This window comes from Octopus sinensis, linkage group LG10 (genome assembly GCF_006345805.1).
Source record: "Octopus sinensis linkage group LG10, ASM634580v1, whole genome shotgun sequence".
NCBI classification, from domain to species: domain Eukaryota; kingdom Metazoa; phylum Mollusca; class Cephalopoda; order Octopoda; family Octopodidae; genus Octopus; species Octopus sinensis.
In genome coordinates this window covers 94,580,831-94,600,182 of record NC_043006.1, presented here as the reverse complement: position 1 = coordinate 94,600,182, position 19,352 = coordinate 94,580,831, and positions in this window count along the sequence as shown.

Genomic DNA, 19,352 nt, shown 5'->3' with positions numbered 1-19,352 from the left:
CAGAGTAATAACGAGACTAACGCGCTCACAGTTCGACCTCAACTCTCTACTGGCTCATCCATTTATAAGACTCGTCCAGTCCACTGACAGTCACGTGCGTGGGTGTCAGTTCACTCTACAACGATATATAATGTGTGTCTAAGGCGGCGAGCTGGCAGAAACGTTAGCACACCGGGCGAAATGCTTAGCGGTATTGCGTCTGTCGTTGCGTTCTGAGTTCAAGTTCCGCCGAGGTCGACTTTGCCTTTCATCAGAGAGGGAGAGACAATATGGGCAGATTTAGAATTATGAATTGGAAATCTACTCATTACGTGTAAGGGACTATAGTAGAATGTTGATGATTTAATCCATTGTTACTCCAGGTTCAGTCTTGTGTGTAATCGCTCAAGAATGTATGTATGAGAGAGTGCACGTGCGCGGAAATTTTGTGTGTGTTTGTTTAGGTAAACTATGTTTTCACTGATGTCATTGATTGGCCAACAGCGATGCTGTGTCCCCAGCACGCGATTAATAGGCCAGACATTCGTATCCACTCAAGCTCATACGTCAGTGAGGTATTTATTTAATCGATGTATATATTTATCGATCTTTATTTCATCGGGTTCCACAGTTATGTAAATTGAAGCAATGTCTGTGTGACATCGTTAAGCAGACATAAACATGATAAATGCACGTGTAACTACACAGATATATAGATAGATAGATAGATAGATAGATAGATAGATAGATAGATAGATAGATATGTAGGTAGGCAGGTATGCGCGCACAGACACACACACACACACACACACATAATATATATATTATATATATATATATATATATATATATATATATATATATGTATGTATATATATAATATATATTATGTATGTATGTATGTTATATATATATATATATATTATATAATACATACATATATATATATATATATATATATATATTATATATATATATATATATATATATGTCTGTATATATATATATATATATATATATATATATATATATAACGATAAACGTCGCCCTTTTCAAGCCTAGCCAGGCTCATGGGCCGTTTTTCCGGTTTCTGTGGCGTATGTGTTCCCCCGAGCTAGACGGGACGCCAGTCCACGCATATATATATATATACATATATGTATAGATATATATATGGGTGTGTGTGATTGTGTATAGAAGAATATATTAATAAAAGGAATTCCAACCTTGTCTGATTTTCACGTTTTATTTACAATCTTATAATGATATAAGATAATATAATAAAATAAAATAAAATAATAGAATGTTAAATGTTCATTCTGTTTGAACTAGTACTTTCATGCATTAAATTCTTCAATCTTCAGGTCCATGTAGTAGTGGTGACAGTCATGCTTCACAATTTTGACTGTAGCGAGATGATTAAATCTGTGTCTTAAATACAGCTGTGTAGGCTCCAGATTGCTACGTTTTGCAAACTGTATTTTGACCAATCAGTGTGTAGTATCACTCAATTACTTAAGCTGATTGGTTTAGGCGTCACGCTTTGTTGAACATGTCAAGAGTCCTGTATCTTAACCCTGGCCGAGGCAACAATTGTTGGGCTATTTTTAGAAATGTTGTAAATAGCCTTTGTCAGGGATTTTTATATTTCAATTGGCATCATCATCATTGTCAGCACCTTAATTATTGTTGCTAGTGGTGATGGTGGTGGCAATAGAACTTTTAACCCTAAATAAGATAATTTTCCTGCTACCTTCATCTTGATCACCTTTAGTATTGTTGTTGTTGTTAGTGGTCATGGTCGTAGCAGTAGAAGTAGTACCTCTAAGTATTATTATTATTGCTTATTTAGCTTGGGTTCGAATTTATCAATAAAATTCTTTTCTCTGATTTTCCTCTCGATTTCACTTGGGCTGTGTAATTTGTAGAATGGAAATATTATATATATTTTCCGACCACATGTTGCTAGGTGGTTACTCAAAGGTATCTGACGGACCTCTGGGTCTCTAATCTGTTGTCGGTGTACAGGTGAGCGTTCTGATAGTGCATTTCCCGTCTGACCTACATATATTTCTTCAAAATTTGGGCATTTGATGCAGTAAATTAAATTTCTGCTTTTTCAGTTCATATTCGCGTTTGTGAATATTTTCGCGGTTTTTGTGTTTATATATTGGCTGGTATGTATGAATTGGTATGTGCCACAACGGCTATCATTGCATTTAGATACAGTGGTCTTTGTTGCTAAGGTCAAATTTTGCCTTTGTTAGTAATTTTTTCAAGTTTTTAGGCTAAGAACCATAGCTCGATCCGTGATTATATCTTTCAATTCATTACTTTGAGCAATGATTGGTAGGTTTGCTTTGGCAATGTTGAAGATATTCTGGTGACATGGGTTGTGTGTCATTATATTAAATATATATATATATATATATATATATATATATATATATATATACATACTATATATATTATATATATATATATATATATATATATATATATACATACATATATATATATATATATACATATATGTATATATATATATGTATATATATATGCATATATATGTGTGTGTGTATATATATATGTATGTATGCATATATTTATATATATATATATATATATATATATATATATATATATGTTTGTGTGTGGTGTGTGTGTGTGCCAATCTTTATAGCCTACTCGCTGTGAATGTATTGTTAGAACACCGAGTGCTACTGTATAATACATACAAACGAACGGTACTCAGAGCACAAACATTTCGTTAACAGACGAGAATCGCCAGATGAGCTCACTTGGAAGTACCACATCACGTGATTTCCTCATGCTCTTCTTCCTCAGTGCCTGTTGCCCGAACACCGTATACCAGCGAAATCTCAGCTATCTATATACAATCACACTGTTATTTCAGTCACTGATGTCGCAAATAACCAACAGGCTTATTAAAAAAAAACTATTATTGACGGAAGCTGTATTAATACCGAATGGCGATTTATTTCTTTAGCGTCCATTGCTTGACATAAATATTCCATGACTGTTTTCAAAGACTTCACTTGAATTTCATGCCGCTGAAGTTGTGCATTACTTCCTGCTTCTGTTCCACCCCGTTGCTAGAATAAATGTCAAAATATTGCCAACATTGTAACTGGATAATGCTGTGTAGCAAAATCTTTATAATTTTTCTATATTTCTATGTGCAAGAGTGGTAGGCTCAGGAGTGGCTGTGTAGTAAATAGCTTGCTTACTAACCACATGGTTCTGGGTTCAGTCCCACTCTGTGGCACCTTTGGCATGTGTCTTCTACTATAGCCTCGAGCCTTGTGAGTGGACTTGGTAAACGGAAACTGAAAGAAGCCCGTCCTATATATATATATACACACATACATATATATATATATATATATATATATGTGTGTGTGTGAATGTGTGTGCGTGCGTATGTTTGTATGTCAGTGTTAGTCCCCCAACATATCTTGACAACCAATGCTGGTGTGTTTAGTTTCTTATTTCTTTATTGCCTACAAGGGGCTAAACATAGAAGGGACAAACAAGGACAGACAAAGGGGTTAAGTCGATTAGATCGACCTCAGTGCGTAACTGGTACTTAATTTATCGACCCCGAAAGGATGAAAGGCAAAGTCGACCTCGGCGGAAGACGAAATGCCGCTAAGCATTTCGCGCGGCGTGCTAACGTCTCTGCCAGCTCGCCGCCTTTAGTTTCTATGATGGTTTAGTTTCTATAAATGTCTGCGTGGTTCTGAATCGCCGGGTATTTTATCTCATCGAATTCCACAGCTTTGTCGATTGAAGCAATGCCTGTGTCACACCGGTGAGTAAATGTATACATGACAGGGGCACGTGTAAGTAAAACAGTTAGATAGACGTCATGTATGTATGTGTGTGCGCATGGCGTAGTGGTTAAGGTGTTGCACAAAAGATTGCGAAATCGTGGGTTCGATTCCCAGACCGGGCGTTGCGTTGTATTCTTGAGCAAAGCACATTATTTCACGTTGCTCTGCCATCATTTCGACATTTAATATGGAGCACCCCGTTGCACCTGTATAGGTAACGTCAATGTAAGAGAGGGAGTGAGCATATGTCTACACAAACATTTCATCACGATGTACAAATCATTTGTGTGGTTGTTCGGTAAGAAATTGTCGAACCCCCGTACGTTGCCTAACCACGGCAGAGTCCATTATGTACATGTGTGGGTGTGTGTGTGTGTGTAACACCAAAAATACGGATAGAGAAAACAGGAGTGGCTGTGTGGTAAGTAGCTTGCTTACCAACCACATGGTCCCGGGTTCAGTCCCACTGCGTGGCACCTTGGGCAAGTGTCTTCTGCTATAGCACCGGGCCGACCAATGCCTTGTGAGTGGATTTGGTAGACGGAAACAGAAAGAAGCCCGTCGTATATAAGTATATATATATATATGTGTGTGCGTGTATGTTTGTGTGTCTGTGTTTGTCCCGCTAGCATTGCTTGACAACCTATGCTGGAGTGTTTATGTACCCGTCACTTAGCGGTTCGGCAAAAGAGACCGATAGAATAAGTACTGGGCTTACAAAAGAATAAGTCCCGGGGTCGAGTTGCTCGATTAAAGGCGGTGGTCCAGCATGGCCGCAGTCAAATGACTAAAACAAGTAAAAGAGTAAAAGAGTAAAGAGAAAACCCATATCTTTAATGCATAAATGGGTTTGTATGGTGAACTCTACAATTAATTATGTGACTTTCTTCATCCGTAGTTTTGTTGTCTGATACTCGGAATTTCTCAAAATTCTTCTGAATGATATTTCGATATACTTGGCATATGTGAGGAATTACCATGCAAGTGTATTCTACTTGCGTTTACTGGGGTCTGATTGGTGGAGAGAATTTACGAAATTCTTTTAAGATTGAGCGCTTTATGGGTATCTGCCTGAATCTTTTAATCCCTTGTTTTCTTCTTATCATGTATATAATATATATATATATATATGTGTGTGTGTGTATGTATGTATGTATGTATGTATATATATAGAGAGAGAGAGTGAGAGAGAGGGAGGGAGGGAGGGAGAGAGGAGATAGATATATAGACAGACATACATACAGACAGACAGACAGATAGCTAGTGAGATAGATAAATAGACAGGCAGACAGACAGACAGACAGATATACAGACAGACAGATAGATAGATAGATAGATAGATAGATAGATAGATAGATAGATAGATAGATAGATAGATAGATAGATAAGTTTCTTTATTGGGCACACAGGGCTGGACACAGATGGGACAAATTACAAGGTAGAGCTTTTCTTTTCAGGGATGAAAAAAAACAGTGGCGTAGGTTTTCGATCAAAAGGGATCGTAAAAAGGAAAAAAGAAAAAAGAAAAAAAGGAAAAGAAACAAAAGAAAAGAAAAAAGAAAAAATAGGAAAAAAGGGGAAGAGGAAAAAAAACGATCAATAGAGATCGTGTATCACAGTGTCATGATGTACGGTGTAAAGGGGGAAGCAGATAAGGTTTATCCGTGGGAAGAAAAGCCTACGAAAAAGACCACGGTAACCCCGGTCAATATTGTTATATGTTACCACATTTTTTTGCAAGTGGGTAACCCACTGTTTTCAATTTCTGCGTTCATAGGATTATGCTCAAGGTGGCTTCGTCATTCATACGTGCCATCCTTGCTACATTCACCCATCTTTTTTTTAAAACATTCGCTAGACAAAACTTGCCTCTCTACTCTCACTTTCCTTTTCAAGTGGTACTTGAAGAAGTTGATGAGAGATTGACCAGAGAGGAAAGTGTTTGTCTCCAAGCCTTTCAGACGCGTCCACCAGATACATTCTTTCGCCATAGCAACAAGGATGATGAAAATACCTCTTCCTTCCCGTTTGAAGGAAGGAGGCGTGACAATATTGCCGATAGACTCAGCTGACAAACCGACACGTCCCACACGTGACAGCAGTTGTTCGACATAAGCCCACAGGACGGAAATTGTTGGACACTGCACGAGTGCGTGCAGAACGGTTTCGTCGCTCTGACCGCATCTCGGGCAGGTCGGCCCTGTGTTTCTCGAGCCGTGTCTGTAGAGCTTATCCCGAACGGGTAGCGCTTCTCGGTAGCACTGCTAGGCCAGGGATCTCTGGAAATTGTCCATGGGCCCTGGCCCGAAAGTCGTCCCGAACAGGCGGGTCAGGTATTCCTCGTCGATGTCCAGGTTCGCCCCAAGATCGTCGTCGTACCTCCCCTCCACTAATCCCCTATAGAATGCTTGGGTTGTGATGGAGTCACTCAGGATCGACCCGGGACGGCAGAGTTGCTTGAGAGCAACGCGACACTCGCGGTGCCATTCGCCCTTCCTCGGGCTCTTTTTGATCCAGGACTGCAGTTCGGTCATGGAGACTAGCTGCGGGAAAGCGTGCCTCACAAACGGCGACCACACCTGTTCACCGTCGTCTACGAAGAGCCTGAGGTGTCGCAGTCTCAGCGCGTGTCAGCGCATCATCAACCACGGCATGCCCAGTCCTCCTTTTAACGGGTGTTGACAGCAAATGGATCGCCTGACCATCGGGACGCATCCTTTACACAAGAAGCGAAAGAGAATGCGTTCTAGTTTGGTGATGGTAGTGTCGGGACAAGGTACGACGGTCAGGTGGTAGTAGATGACGGACGCGATGTACGAGTTCGCCACCTCCGCCCGACCTTTTAGGGACAGATTCCTCTCGGTCCATTGCCGGGCGAGAGTGACCAACCTGCTTGTTATCTCGTTCCAGTTCTTCTCCATTTGGAGGTCCGGACCGAACCAGACCACAAGCAACTCGACCGGACCGTCGGTCCATCGTCCCACAACGGAGGCGCTGGTGGACGGCATGGGCTTGCTTCTCCAGGTGCCTAGTCGCAAGCCCACTGACTTTTCCCGGTTGATTTTCGCTCCTGTCACCGCTTCGTAGTTTTTTAGTGTCTCGCCGACCTGCTCGATATGCTCGTGGCTAGACACCATGACGGTGACGTCGTCCGCGTATGCAGACACGCTCGTCCCGCATCCCAGTTCTCGCAGGATGCCCCTCAGAGTTGCCAGCTTCCGCAATAATGGCTCGAGAGTCAATATGTATAGAAGCGACCAGAGGGGGCATCCCTGACGGACCGAACGTGCGATGTCGAAAGGTCTCGATAGATGTCTATTTACACGAATTACCGAACGGATGCCTCTGTACAAAGCGGCTATTCAGCCGCAGAAGACGGGACCGAAGCCAGCCGCTCTGAGGACAGCCCCCAAGTATCGATGGTCTACCCTATCGAAAGCTTTCGATTGATCCAAATTTATCAGCGCCCCACCCATGCCAGGTTCGTTAACTACCCTGTCTATGATGTAACGCATCAGGTGGAGGTTGTCATGGATGGTCCGGCCCGGCACGGCGCACGTTTGCGCCTTGTCGACCAGTTTCTCGATAACAAGCGCCAACCTCTTAGCTAACACCTTGGTAAAATTTGCAAGTCTGCATTAAGCAGAGTGATGGGCCTAAAGTTATCTATTACATTTCCCTTGTTTAGATCTTTCTTCAGCAGTGATACGGCTCCTCGGCTCACAAAACCAGGAATGCTCCCGTTTTGCTGCCAGTTGCAGTACACCGCTGCCAAGACGTCTCCAAACAAGTCTGGCATACAACTCGTAGGGTAGACCATCCAAACCCGGCGATTTGTCCCTCGAGCATTCTGCCATCGCGTCCTGCACTTCCGCCGCCGTGATGGCACCTTCGCAGCACCCTGCCTCTCTTGTCGAGAGTCGTGGTAGGCTATGTAGGTAGGCACTGAAGTCCACCCTACGTTCTTGCCCTCCACTCGTCCCGAACAGTCGGGCAAATTGCTGTTGAAAGGCCTCACACATTTTACTTGGCTCGAGGAATTCGTGCCCCTGTTCATCTACCAGAGACCGAATGGTGGCTTTGTTGTCCTGTTGCGCCTCTGCCATCCGGCCCTCTCTCGCGGCTCCAACACCTTCGTTCCTTAGAGCACGCATCCTAGCTCTGACAGTACACCCTTCGTTGTTGGCGTTGAAGTGTTGGTCGAGGGCCAACCTCGCCGCCGAAACGTCGGATGCGATGCCGCTTCTAATTGCCTCTTCTAGCTTCTTAACTAGCTCACCCTCTACTCTAGACAGATACATAGATAGATTAATTGATTGATTGAGTGACTGACTGACTGACTGACTGATTGACTGACTGACTGACTGATTGATTTATTGATTGATTGATTGATTGAATGTATACACATACGTACACACACACGCACATATAAATCCATGTAATCCAGTACCAAACAAACTGTTGTTGGCAAATTTATTGTGAAGCACCTTTGCTTATCTTAAGCGTGAATGTGCACGTGCAATGCACAAAGTATCCGACCCGACATATCTCTTTCTACTAGAGTGTGTATGTATCTATACACTCGTATTTCTGTGTGTGTGCGCGTGTGCGTCAACGTATATATCTGGCTGTTATCATGAATTATGTATTGAGATTTAAATTTATCAACTATACGTATGTGTGTGAGTATTTGGCAGCGCCATGGGAGCATGATCTGATGCAAGTGTATTTGTCGGTGAGGAAGGACATAGACGCACACACACATAAATAACTGTTGATGTATCTATGTTAGGGTTTATGCCCACTTGTGCAGATTCATAGTTTCTTTTTTCGAGAATTTGTTTGAGGTTTTACTTTTCATTACTGCCAAGCTATATAGTTTATTCAAAATAGTCTGGCTAGAAATCATATTAATGGGAACTACAGTGGCATCAAAAGATTTGATTCTCCCATAAACATTATTCTCAGAATACAGGGATTCGTAAGGACTTCCCAACGGATAGCTTTCTCTGTAAGTGTAGAGCTCATAATAGTTGTCCACGCGCTGACATAAAAAATTATTGGTGTCTTTAACAGAGGTTTTCTTACACATAAAAGGGAAACAAAAATGTTATTTAAGGTTTATTGAAAACATGCATATACATATGTATGCGTGTGTACGTGTGTATCTATGTGTATGTACATATAAATATGTATATATATATATATATAATATGTGTATATATATATATATGTGTGTGTATATATATATATATATATATATATTATATATATATATATAATTAATATGTGCATATATATATATAATTAAATTAATCCAAACAAGAAAACAAAAACAAAAAAAACAACAACGCAAGGACGTGGAACAAATAAAGTATTATTGGAAAGTATTATTGGAAAGAAGGGAAGAAGGGGGTTTGACGTTTCGAGCGGAGCTCTTCATCGGAAACAGGAGAAGGATAGATCCCGAGAAGGGAAGACAGGGGAAAAAAATCGCTAGTCATACAGACGAGGTCACATATTCCTTTACGTGTTTCAGTCAATTGACTGCGGCCATGCTGGAGCACCGCCTTTAAGTGAACAAATCAAATTTTGGACTTATTTTTTGTAAACCTGTTATTTATTCTTTCGGTATTTTTGCCGGACCGTTAAGTTACAGGGATCTGACTACCTCCAACATCGGTTCGGTTGTCAACAGATGGCGGAGGGACATACAGACAGACAAATATATGCATACATACACACACACATACACACACACACACACACACACACACACACACACACACACACACACACACACACACACCACACACACACACACACACACATGTGGCAGACACGTCTCATACCCGAATCTTTTGTGATAATAGACTGAACTGAACCGTACGGGTGTCTTTCAGTTGTTTCCGTCTAACAAATCCACTCACAAGGCTTTGGTCGGCCCGACGATATATTAGAAGACACCCAAGGTACCACAAAGTGGGACTGAACCCGGAGCCTTGTGGATGGGAAGCAAGCTACTTACCACACGGGCACACACACACATACATATAAATATACACATATATGTATATGTAAATTTATATCAATATTAATATTTGCTTTAAGTAAATTTATGAATATAATACAACTTACTTCCTAATTTTAGTAGATAACGTATTAAACACATTTTACGAGGAATGTTTCACTGTGACTTCCAAGTCTCGACCGGCTTGCCGTTATTTGATGGCAATGAGGTCATTATCATCATTTTCTTCGCAAGAAATAACGTATGTATGTATTTATGTATGTATGTATGCATGTATGTATGTATGTATGTATGTATGTATGTACGTATGTATGTATGTGTATATGTGCGTGTGTTTGCTTGTATATATTACATATATGTGTGTACATGTGTTTATATATGTGCATACATATATACATGTATATATGTGTGTGTGTGTCTATGTATATACACCTTTATATGAATATACATACATATACGTGTTTATATGTATATATATATACATATATGTATATATATATATACTTATGTATATTTATGTATGCATATATATATATATATGTATGTATGTATGTATGTATAAAATCATGCACATATATAGGTCAATCAAGATATCGACTCCTCCATCCTGCACTCTACACAAACAAGCAGATGTCAACCATACAAAAGCTTTTTTCCACTAAGAATATCATAGAAGACAAAACAGTAAGAGCGCCATTGAAGAGTTCTAAAGCAAAACATTGCACATGCAGCTGACTCGTTAGTGCTTACTGATGCATACGTAAATATAGTTTCTTTAAGTTCCATCTATGCATTACCGGATGTTTTTTGTTTACACAAACACAAAATTATATAGGCCTCGCATTATATATGTGTGTGCGTACGCACACACACACACACACATATATATATGCATGTGGGTGATGAATGTTTATACACATACACACTCACATATATGTGTGTGCTGTGTGTATTTGCACACAGATATGTACGAAGTGTGTAGAATGTGCGTATGTTTAATCTGTGGTTCCTTATATGTATATGGTTGTGTCTGCGAGTTGCTTGTATAAGAACATATGTGAACATACGCTTGTGATTGCGTATATACATAGATATATGTGGGGGGAGAGTGTGTGTTTGGAGCGTTTGTATATATATATATATATATATGTGTGTGTGCGTGTGTGTGTATTGATGGATTTATGTATGCGTGTGTGTAAGCATGCGAGTTTGTTTAAATATTTCCTATATAATGCGGGAGTTTAGTTTGAAGTATTTGTTGTTTTTTTCAATTCCCAACTGCACAAACATTCCAGCAAAATTCAAAGAAAAATAAATTCGTATAACTCAAAACACTTCATTTGTGGTATTTTGTGTGTGAGTATGTCTCTGCCTGTTTGTATGTATAAGTGTATATGTATAAATGTGCTTGCATATATATATATACGTATATTTAAGAAGTAAAATTCACACACTTGACATAGTTTTAATATATTTTAAATGGAAGACTATTATGGCTGTCGACCGGTTCTGCTTTCGCTGATCAGGACATTGAAATAATCGTGATTTCGTATTTTTTTAGAAGATTTTAGTCCATGTTATTGTATGAAAGATTGTGAATGAATCATCAAGTAGAGAAATATAAGCGGGTGTAATTGGTGATAGGAGATGTGATTTCTCATTGTTTGGGTGGGATAAATAACCATACAAAAATTAATGAGCTAAAGTAGTGAGATGAAATATTTACAATATTGGATATGTGATCATAAATTAAAATACATACTCAGACAAAAGTTGGTTCTGCGTTCATATTTAAGTGTGTTCTGTATTTTTCGATAAATATTTTTTCTTTATTTAAACGTTCTGTACAGAAATTGTTTCTTTGCACTGGTAGATGGGGTAACGGAAATTTGGTTGGAGATTCCCGGCACACGTCTCTTTGCGTTTATTCAAAGTTATCTGTCTATGCCTTTGGAAATACCTCTGTTCCTTATGTAGTATGGTTGTCCGACTAGGTGACATACTTGTCTGCCCTATATAGTTGGGTCCACCATCTGAACAATTTATAACATAAATTAAGTTCTCGGATACGCAGGTGAAGTTAGTTTTCATTGTGAACATCCCTCCTTGTTTGAATTGGAATTCTGAGCCTTTCAGTAGGTTGGGGTATGTTCCGCGTCCACACTTTTTAACCATTGGTTTCGAGGTTGTTGTGTATAACTTTGCATTTTTCAGTATTCTTTTCAGTGATTTAGGTTGCTTTTTATATTTCGTGAATTTATTTCCTCAGAATGTTAAATATGTTTAATCTTGGCGTACCTGTTGACGAAGACTTCGCCTAGCAAATTATTTTATTTGCTAAAATAAGTAAGAAACCATGGTCCAGGAAATAGATGGTAAATGTTTTTATTGTTTCATTCCCTTCGAGAATTTATCCCTAATTAGGGGTTTGGACTTTAGCTGTTCTTTCTAGCGTAAGGGATTCCTGTGTTGGAAACCTCTTAATGTGTTTAAATATACACTGTATTTTATATGAAGAATATCTAGTCTATTGACAAATTTTTCTGTACGCTAGGCCACTGGTAATAATACTTTCTATAATCTTTATTACTCTGATATTATTAATTATATATACACATATATTTATATATATATATATATATATATATATATATATATATATATAATATATATATATATATATATATATATAAATGTGTATGTATGTATATATATATATATGTTTTTGTCTTTTTTCCGTACATATTCGCTAGATTTCTTACAAAGGGGTTTAATGCTCTTAGCTTAGACATTGGGGAGGGCGCAACAAGATCCAAATATCTCAAGTGTAACTGCCCGAAATGGTCGTGACTTCTGGAACTTGACTGAGGAAAGAAAGTCACGAATAACCCGTCTTTTTGTTTTGCATGTCCTTCTAATAGTTGTTTCTCCTGTCTGCCTTTGTATCGTTTACTTGTCGAAATGTTTTAATGCCCTCTATTGTGTTTTTGTTCCATTTATATATATATGTATGTGTGTGTGTACATATATATATATATATATATATATATATTTATATGTATATATATATATATATGTATATATATATATACAGAGAGAGATTGCGTCTGTGTATGTATGTGTATGTGTCTATATGAACACATTCCTACAGACACAAAGGCGCATATAAATTTGCGTGTGTGTGTGGATGTATGAGTGTGCGAGTGTGTTGATGAATGTATCTATAAAGCATTAAAATAAATGACATTTGTGCCACAAAAAATGAATGCACTTTTGCAGATTGCTTTATTTAATTGTATATGTATATACACTACATACATGCATAAATAAATACACATATACATACAAACATAAATACATACATACAGACATACATACATACCTGCATACATACATACCTGCATACATACATACATACATACATACATACATACATACATACATACATACATACATACATACATACCTGCATACATACAGACAGACATACATAACATACATACCTGCATACATACATACAGACATACATACATACATACATAAATACCTGCACACATACATACATACATACATACATACGTACATACATACATACATACATACATACATACATACATACATACATACATACATACCTGCATACATACATACATACATACAACCAAACATCAACTCCACTGGTATTTTCAAATCTTGAACAGATTTCGTCATTCCATTAATGCCAGCCTGCTAACCATTCAAATGCATTTTTTAATGCCACGTTTATAAACTTCAGTTCATTCTATGCGAAAGAAATAAAACAAAAACGAAATGAAATAAATGGTAAAAATAAAGGTATTGGAATGTCAGAATTCGACGAAATTGCTGCTGTTCCTATAAATCTTAGAAATTACTACAGTGCCATGCATCAGTGTCGAAATCTCACCGAGTTTGCCTTTCTGTAGAATTATTGCAGACTTTAAACAAAACACGCGATAGTGAAGTGGACGTTAAGATAATTAATATAATGTAGTTAGAAATTTTAATTAACTAAAATTATCTTGGCTTCAATCTTGGCAGTCTCAGCGGGCATCCGAAGACCATCGACTCAGTTCTTTCCATCAGACGAAACTTATTAAAGCATTATATAATAAAGAGAGACAATCATAATTTCAATGATTAAATGTGGTGAAGAAAGGCAGACGAAGCAATCCCAGGAATTTTAATTAATTAAGATTCTTTAAAAATAGAATGAAGCCAGGAATTTAATCGTATCTTAGTATCAAGATAAAGTTAGGATATATTTCTATGTTTCCTCCTTTTTAAAACTCATCAGTGAATTATAGTCAAATGGCTTGTTCAAGATGGTAGTAAGAATGAAGAGAAAATATAGCATTATACATTCCCGAAGCTATATGTAGGTGCATGTGTATGTGTGTATGTGTGTTTGTTTGTTTGCGCGCATGTGTGTGCGTGTGTATTCGTGCATGTGTGTGACCTCTTCAGTGACTCTTCCATCCCACGTGTCTCCTCCTCTTTTATATATAATAATTTACTGTTTCCTTATGGTAAAATTAACAAAACTATAACTACGCCAACCTGTGTGAGTTAGATATCATTTAATATACATTATATTAAGTAATATCTACTGATAGGTCTTTGCAATGAAAATACGTGGCTAGTGAAGGTTTTTATAACTTGCCTAACAAGAACCTATTAGTGTCATCATAGCAAGAATCTATCAATAGATCATATTTAACCTGTCGCCATATTTGATCGCTAAATCCACACGTTTTTGTATATTCTTTCTCTGTTTATTTTCTCTTATCTGTTTCTGTTGAAGAGCCTAGGCTCAAAATATAAAAGACTTTCTCACTTTCCCAAGCGTCAAACAAATACACCTGCTTGATGTCCATAGACCTATCTTCGTCTTTTGTTTTTCTGTAAATTTCAACTATATATGTATGTGTGTGTGTGTGTGCGTGTGTGTGTATGTGTGTGTGTGTGTGTATAAAGGGAACAGCTTGCTTGTGAAATTAACGTGCAAGTGGCTGAGCATTCCACAGACACTTGTAAATTTAACGTAGTTCTCAGGGAGATTCAGCATGATACAGAGTGTGACAAGGCTGGCCTCTTTGAAATACAGGAACTACTCATTTTTGAAACGAGAAATAAAGTGTCTTGCTGACGGACGCAACGCGTCGCCGGGAATTGAACCCACGACCTTACGATCGTGAGCCGATTGCCCCAACCACTAAGCTACGTGCCTTCGAACACACATACACACACAAACACACACACACAAACACATACACACACAAACACACACACAGACACACGCACACACACACATATATATATACATATATAACTAGTTATACAATTTCAAGGATAGAGTAGTAACGTATACTAAACAGTATGGTGAATCTCCACATCAAAATGGCAGTTGAATGTTACATCTCGTTTAACCCCAGGCAGATTCTCCGCCAGCTGGTTTTCGGTGCAACACCCTGCACTCTTTATATACAATACATCACTCACTTTCCTCTATATCATATGTGACTACTTTATTCTTTCTTAAGATTTTACGACTAGTTACTTTCCTTGATACAAATTAATGTCCGATGGTCACTTTATTTACGATATATCGATGGCAGAAGCGGACCTTAGCTATCACTCCAAGGAGCAGGTTTGCGCAGCTGAGGATTCGTCAAATAGCTCGAAATTGGGCCAGTTCTGGGATCCTGTTAGCTGCTGGAGAGAGGTAGGAGTTCGCTCCCCCTGCTAGCGATGTATTATATATAAAGGGTGTAGAACGCTGCAACGAAAACCAGCTGGCGGAGAATCTGCCTGGGGTTAAACTAGTGGTGACATTTAACTGCCAATGTGACGTGGCTACTCGCTTTACTATATATATTATATATATATATATATATACAGGGTGCGATGAATAAATTGTCATCTAAATTACGCCAAAATGGAAATAGTACTGACATCTTATTTTATCAGGTATAATTACCAAAATTAGATAAAAAATATCTTCAAATACTAAAGAGTAGATTTATTCAATAAAATCACCATTGGCTATAATAAAGTCGTCCAGACGACTTTCGAATCGCCTGTAACTCTTCTAGACAGTCTCCTTTATGTTGGTGAATGCTGCCATAATCCTTGCCTTCAGTTCATCTTTGATGTTACGCGGAGTTTTGTTGTTAGTCTTTCGGTCAAATGCACCCCACACATAATAATCAAAGGGGTTGAGGTCTGGGGAGTTAGGTGGCCAGAGATTAGGGCTGATGTGGTCGCAGAAATTATCTGACAGCCAGGATTGGATTCTCCTGCTTGTGTGGAATAGTACAGAGTCTTGTTGCCAGACATAGGGTCTTCCAGCAGCTACCCTCTTGACTCAGGGCAGCACTACCTCTTCCAGTCACTTGATGTAGGCCTCCGTGTTGAGTCTGAGGCCATGTGGGAAGATGAATGGCAGCATAACCTCACCATCACTAGTGATAACTCCAAACACTATAACGTCGACTGGGTGTTTGATTTGTATCATTCTCGGTTGTTCTGTGTGTTCAACATCTGATCTTAGCGGAAATTTTTCTCGTCTGAGAAAAACCAAAGCATGTTCGGTTGGAGGGGGATGCTTCAATATATCAGGCCATCCCATAAGTTCTGTCCGATTTTACTTCTTTTAAATTTGAATGAAATTTAATAATATTTCAGAATGTCTAATGGAATTAAAAATTATTTTTATGCATTTGTGTACATTTAAACTAATTAAATATTATTTTACAGAATTGTAGAATTAAAATTTCTTTGATAAAAGCCCTTTCTAACATGGAAGTATCTAAAGAGCATTTGAGGCACAAAATGCTTCATGAGTACAAAAAAGGAAACTCTGCAGCCGAAGCGACTCGAAGAATGAAAGAACTTGCAGAAGATGGTTTGCAAATTTCAGAAGTGGAAATTTCAGCCTTGAAGATCGAACAGGACGTCCAAATGAGTTTGATGATAAGCTCCTTGAGGAAAGGAAGAAAATCTTGCATTATCAGTGGAAGAATTGGCAATAAAGCTTAGTTCAAACCACACAACTGTTCATCATCACCTTCAACATCTTGGAAAGGTTCCTAAACTTGGAAAGCTTCCTAAACTTGGAAAATTGGTGCCTCACTAATTGTCCGAAAGCAACCGCAAATCCCGAGTTGACATCTGCTCTTCTCTCCATTCTCGCGAACTCATTTCACCCTTTTTGGATAGATTTGTGACTGGTGACGAAAAATGGATCTTCTATCGAAATGTTAAACGTCGTAAACAGTGGCTTGGTCAAAAGGAAAAAGCTCAAGCACAACCAAGAAGGGAACTTCATGGAAAAAAGGTTCTTCTCCCTATCTGGTGAGATTGCAAAGGAGTAATTCACTTTGATTTGTTACCACCTAATGCAACAATCAATGCTTAAGTCTACTGTCAGCAATTAGAGCATTTGAACCAAGCTTTGAAGAAAAAAAAAGACCCACTTTAGTGAATCGAAACGGAGTGATGTTTCATCAGGACAATGCGCGACCCCACACTGCAAAGATCACGTCACAGAAGATCGAAGAGCTTGGTTGCGAAAAAGTTCCTCATCTACCTTATTCTCCCGACTTTGCTCCTTCAGACTACCTTTTGTTTCGTAGTTTACAGAATCATTTGGGGGGGGGGGCATAACTTTCGAAGCCAGGAGGAGGTCTAAACTGATATTTCGGAGTTCTTCGCTTTGAAACCAAAAGACTTTTACATTGATGGGATTTAAAAGCTTGTAAATAGATGGAAGTAAGTCATAGATAATCAGGGAAAGTACATTGATGATTACATTTCAATTAAATATAACGATTCATCACTTCTTTTCTCTATTCAAATTCGGACAGAACTTATGGGATGATCTGATCATTTATTTTCAAGAGCTGAAAAATGTATGATGCATGTATGTATATATTTAAATATGTAATGTATGTCTCGTAATCTGCGTATATACTTACCAACGTAATGTATTTATCAACAACTACGCGACTATAGATTTTCCATGTTTTAATCAATGTATTTCAGGATCATGCCTCATAGCTGACCAGGGCTAAATACCAGTAACAAACTCACAGTTCAAGAAGATATCCTTCGAAGTGTCATTCTCTCTACCAGAAATGATAACAAAATGCCACTCAAAAACACTCAAAATCACAGCTTACCGTCTAAAAGAAGATAAACAAACTGCGGGTTATGAAGTTCAGAATGACTGAAGTCTGAAAGAATGCAGTAGTAGTAGTGGTGTTAGTAGTAGTAGTAGTAGTAGTAGTAGTAGTAGTAGTAGTAGTATAGTAGTAGTAGTAGTAGTAGTAGTAGTAGTAGTAGTAGTAGTAGTAGTAGTAGTAGTAGTAGTAGTAGTAGTAGTAGTAGTAGTAGTAGTACTAGTAGCAGCACCACCACCACCACCACCACCAGTGGTTGTGTGAGTGTGTGTGTATGAGTATATAGTGAAATGGAGCAAGAAATTATAACACAAAATCAGCCACCATTAAAATCACTCAAATACAAGCACAGACACATTAGCATACAACTATATGCACATACACACAGACATGCACACATAGATATACACGAACACACGCATTCGTACAAACCACACTTATGGATATACATACAAGCACACACATGCATACACACACGCATGCATACACACACATCACACACACACACACACACATATATATATACATACAAACATATTTATACATACATAATGCATACACGTATACTTAATACAAACATGTGTACATCCTACAAACATACATACACATATTTACGTATATATATATATATATATATATATATATATATATATATATATATATATATATACATATATATACACATTCACACATTCATATGTATATATATGCACACATAAATACATATATATACATACGAAAAAGCATATATGCATACATGATATATCCATGCATACATACAAACACATGCATATATGTATAGAGTGCAGTACAGTGAAGGCATTTATGTTCACACACAATTCTAAGGTCTGCCTAAAACGTGTGAATACACGGAGGCCACCGAGTGTGGAAATTGTCGAAAATCTTATCGTCTCATCTCCTCTCGTTAATCGCTCATAATATTAGATGTCAGGTATTCCATCATCATCATCATCGTCATCATCATCGTCGTCCTCACCATCATCGTCGTCATCATCATCATCATCATCATCATCATCTTCTTCTTCTTCTTCAGCATCATCATCGTTGTCATCGTTATCATTACCATCATCATAGCTCTTATCATCGTCATGATCATCATCATCATCATCATTATCCCCACCGTTGTTGTCTCCGATATTGATGTTGCTGACAGAACATATAACTCTGTGTTTGTGCGTCCGTGCGTGTGTGTGTGTACACTAGTGCATTAATCTATAAATTAGAAACGCATAAGATTTGTGAAAGAAAGATGGCTTCACTCGA